Source organism: Montipora foliosa, unplaced genomic scaffold (genome assembly GCF_036669935.1).
Source record: "Montipora foliosa isolate CH-2021 unplaced genomic scaffold, ASM3666993v2 scaffold_447, whole genome shotgun sequence".
NCBI lineage: Eukaryota > Metazoa > Cnidaria > Anthozoa > Scleractinia > Acroporidae > Montipora > Montipora foliosa.
Genome location: NW_027179753.1, coordinates 110,001 through 115,000, shown reverse-complemented (window position 1 = coordinate 115,000; position 5,000 = coordinate 110,001). Strand labels below are relative to the sequence as shown.

General features: G+C 40.5%; 1 protein-coding gene and 1 non-coding gene across 3 annotated transcripts in view; one reads left to right on the top strand and one right to left on the bottom strand.

The window, feature by feature from the left end:
• Window positions 1–5,000, bottom strand: part of LOC137989221 (uncharacterized) — a 51,840-nt gene that overhangs the window by 33,874 nt on the left and 12,966 nt on the right. The window lies entirely within an intron of this gene.
• Window positions 3,301–3,372, top strand: Trnat-ggu (transfer RNA threonine (anticodon GGU)). Its single transcript has one exon. It is a non-coding gene; the product is annotated as a tRNA-Thr (tRNA).

Genomic DNA, 5,000 nt, shown 5'->3' with positions numbered 1-5,000 from the left:
CTGTGAGGTTACGACCTCTGCTTGGTAGACAATGTTCCGGGTGTTACAATTTCCCTCAAGTGGGCAGGAATTCTTGTCTCGGCAATTGCAGTTGTCATCGATTTTTTCTGATTGATTTGATGATTTACTGATCTGGGCTTTGTTGTGGCTGGAGATGATGGTTTTTACGTTTGTCATACAGCTGTAGCTCAGCTTAACGGTGTTTCGGTTGAAGATTTTGTGTAGTGGATTGGATTTAGGAAAATGTTTATCAATTAGTTGGAGGAAGCATTTACCGACTTTTGTTTCCACATTTTGGCTGTATGGCGGGTTAAACCACGTGATGTTTCTTTGACGGTTCTTGCTCTTTCGTGATGCATCAGGAATTGGCGCTTTGTTTGACAGGTTATAGTTGTAGCCAATTTTATTAAGCGCATCTTGGTACACACCTTTGGCCTTGTCAAAGCAATCTTTGTCGGATGAAATTTCTGAAAGACGCTTGTTGATGGATTCGGGAATGTTTCTTAGGATGGAAGGTGGATGGTTGGATTGCTTGTGTACATACAGCGGTATGTTTCCTTCTTTTGTGTATGGTGAGTGCTTTCCGCTTTTTAGGTCGAGGGTGACATCTAAAAAATTGACTTTGGTTAGGTTGGCATCTACTGTGATTTTAAGGTCATTATCACGGAAAATTTGGCAGATATCTTTCTTAATTCTCTCGATCTCTTGTGGTGGTTTATTGAATGCTGATAGCCCATCATCGCGATAAAGACCGATGCTATTTCCGTACTTTTCGGTGAGGCGTGATAAGATGTAGCAACCAACCAGCTCGCATGTTTCTGCTCCATCAAATGATCCCATGGTGACATCGAATCGGTCGTTGGAGGTCTTCTTTTCCCATGGGACGTTTTCGCTGAACAGCAGCGACCTTTTAGCGTGGATTATTATGTCAGGCTCATGTGCGCTGATGGATCGGTAACTATTGGCGAAATCCAGCGCCTTGCGGAGTAGCTTCTCGGTTATTGACGGGTAAAAATCGCACACGTCAAAACATATGAAAGATAGCACTTCTTTTTGTTGCAGGCCGTTAAACCATTTTAGAACGCTGGATGTGTTTTTCCATTGGTTGATTTTAGTTTTATTGATGATGGTCGTGTTGATATCATCAAGGATGCGCTTGCTTATCACACCGATTTCAGATTTGGATGGATTGATTAAGCGGCAGGTCGGGTGGTCGTGGAATGCGGGTTTGTGATCTTTTAAAGTAAGAAATGCTTCCTTTTCGGCTAGCTTATCGATGCGGTCATCTAGTTTGAGATGTTCAGCTATTCTTGCAGACTGTGAGTTCAACTTTTGGACAACTTTGCTACTTGATTTTTTGTAGGTTTTTGTTACATTCTCCTTGATTAACTTGTTGTAAGCGGTTATATTCATTTCGTAATAATTTGTGGTTTTGTCAGCAGGGATCAGAAGGCTGTTAGGTTTCTTGATTTTTCTTTTGATGTCGGTGTCTAGTTTTCGTTGGAAGTTCGATTTTATGTTGTTCTTGAATTTAATGTTCCGCACAAGGTCTAACATGTCTTCTTCAAAGGGTATCAGCTCGTTGATTTTAGGTGGGGAGTTTTTCGATTTGAATCCGTATGTCTCCTTCGCTGATGTTTTTTGCTGATTTAGAAAATAGTAAGCCTTCCATCGCATTCGCCGTAAGAATTGTTCCGTCTTTTCAATAAACCCTTTCATGTACTCGCTTTTAGATGGCAGTGGGATGTTCTTGGTTGAGTAGCCCAGGTTGATCTTCTCCATGGTAATAGTCGATGAGTCGAACAGAGTGCTCAACAAGTAAGAGCTTAATATGACTGCCAGTGGAAAAACTGAAGACTTCATCTGCTATAAAAGTGCTCGATGGTTAAACCAGAGCTGTGAATAAAGATGAATTTCTGGAGTCGGACTAGTTCAAAAACATTTAATTGCTACTCGGAGTTTCATGCTTCTAATGAAGCAATCATCAGGCAACTGACAACAATAACGGTTACATGTAAAGATATACAAATTTGAAAGTGGGGAACAATGCTTACTAGCATAATGTGTCAAGATGTGATTGGACGGCAAAAGCGCTAAACGATCGGGTAAGACTATTTTAGGTGAACGCGCTACTTAACAGAAATTTCTTAGAATGTCTACAGGTTGATGTCATTTCGTTTCTGTGGTTAAGTGTCGACATTTCCGGCGTTGCGTTGACAAGGCCAAAGGTGTGTACCAAGATGCGCTTAATAAAAGTGCCTACAAGTATAACCTGTCAAACAAAGCGCCAATTCCTGATGCATCACGAAAGAGCAAGAACCGTCAAAGAAACATCACGTGGTTTAACCCGCCATACAGCCAAAATGTGGAAAAAAAAGTCGGTAAATGCTTCCTCCAACTAATTGATAAACATTTTCCTAAATCCAATCCACTACACAAAATCTTCAACCGAAACACCCTTAAGCTGAGCTACAGCTGTATGACAAACGTAAAAACCATCATCTCCAGCCACAACAAAGCCCAGATCAGTAAATCATCAAATCAATCAGAAAAAATCGATGACAACTGCAATTGCCGAGACAAGAATTCCTGCCCACTTGAGGGAAATTGTAACACCCGGAACATTGTCTACCAAGCAGAGGTCGTGACCTCACAGACAAAAGAGACATACATCGGTCTGTGTGATACAACATTCAAGGAGCGCTACAGAAACCATACATGTTCTTTCAGGCACGAACGGTACAAAAATGTAACCGAGCTCAGCAAGTATATTTGGAGTCTAAAAGAACAGAACATCAATTATCAGATTAAGTGGAAAAAAGTAAAGCAAGCTAGGTCGTATTCTAATGCCAAAAAAAAATGTAATCTTTGCCTATGGGAAAAATATTTCATAATTTGTAAGCCGGAAATGTCGACACTTAACCACAGAAACGAAATGACATCAACCTGTAGACATTCTAAGAAATTTCTGTTAAGTAGCGCGTTCACCTAAAATAGTCTTACCCGATCGTTTAGCGCTTTTGCCGTCCAATCACATCTTGACACATTATGCTAGTAAGCATTGTTCCCCACTTTCAAATTTGTATATCTTTACATGTAACCGTTATTGTTGTCAGTTGCCTGATGATTGCTTCATTAGAAGCATGAAACTCCGAGTAGCAATTAAATGTTTTTGAACTAGTCCGACTCCAGAAATTCATCTTTATATATATATATATATATATATATATATATATATATATATATATATATATATATATATATACTGTATATATATATATATATATGAATGGCGGGGTTGGTTCAGTGGCCGAGTGGTAAGGCATCTGACCGGTAACCAGGAGACCCGGGTTCGATTCCCGGCTGAACACATTTTCACTCACTTCCTTTGTTGTATCGATTTCTGTTCCCATCCTACACTACTAATTAATACTTGTCAGAAATCACTGTGAATCGCCTTCTGAAGGGAATAGGTTGGTGATCCAAAGGTAAATGAGGCAGTTAGTTGTTGTTATTTCCCCGCTCAAACTTACACAATCATTTCATATATAGGGGGAAATTTACTGTGAATCGCTGATCAACTTGAGCATAGTGACGCGATCCTCACTGCAGAAAATGTACGATTCTCCTCAGAGCTTGCCATTTAAAGGTCCTTCCAATTCGGCTGAATGGCGGGGTTGGTTCAGTGGCCGAGTGGTAAGGCATCTGACCGGTAACCAGGAGACCCGGGCTCGATTCCCGGCTGAACACATTTTCACTCACTTCCTTTGTTGTATCGATTTCTGTTCCCATCCTACACTACTAATTAATACTTGTCAGAAATCACTGTGAATCGCCTTCTGAAGGGAATAAGTTGGTGATCCAAAGGTAAATGAGGCAGTTAGTTGTTGTTATTTCCCCGCTCAAACTTACACAATCATTTCATATATAGGGGGAAATTTACTGTGAATCGCTGATCAACTTGAGCATAGTGACGCGATCCTCACTGCAGAAAATGTACGATTCTCCTCAGAGCTTGCCATTTAAAGGTCCTTCCAATTCGGCTGAATGGCGGGGTTGGTTCAGTGGCCGAGTGGTAAGGCATCTGACCGGTAACCAGGAGACCCGGGCTCGATTCCCGGCTGAACACATTTTCACTCACTTCCTTTGTTGTATCGATTTCTGTTCCCATCCTACACTACTAATTATATATATATATATATATATATATATATATATATATATATAACTTCAGGTGAGTTCCACACTGATAAATCCAGAATAGTGCTCAACAATAATGGAGCGGTAATAACAATGTTTTTCTACTCAATATAGTTTCATATGGACTTTAATACAGGTCTGTTTCGTAGACCAACAAGGAGTTGGGCCACTCATCAGTTAAATTCCATGTACACTGTAGCATCGCTGGGGTTTATATACATCAGTAGCGTGATCGTTACAAGATTCAAACTTGAAAAACAATAGTAAAAAAGCATTTGTAAATTTATGATTGGTTGTTGAGGATGCGATTGAACCTAAGGATAAAATTTCGCTTGTGCCTGCAAGTCGATACGAGTTCATTACGTTTGTTGAGCGTCGCCATGTCCGGTTTATATACAATATAGAATTTCTCGGTACTACATAGATTACATCGTTTAGTAAGGTTGCTATAAGATTTGGCCTTGGCTAGAATTTTCCAGGAGATTGCGAAGTCTTTCTTTTGATCTTTTAGCTGCCATAGATGTTTGCTCAGTTCGGTGTCATTCTTTTTACTTTCGTTTTTGAATGACATTTGGTGGTTTCGCCATCTCGTCTTGAACTCAGTGGCGGTGAGGCCGACGTATGTCTCTGTGCTTTCGGCGGTCGTGATGGTGGCTTGATACACTACTTCCTTGACTAAGCATTGTCCTTTCAAAGGGCATTTGTCTGGCGCTCTGCAGTTGCAGAGTTTGGTGGGTGTTTGTTGTGGAGGTGGCATGTTCTGGCTTAGGATGGTTTTGTTGTGTCCATCGATGATCTGT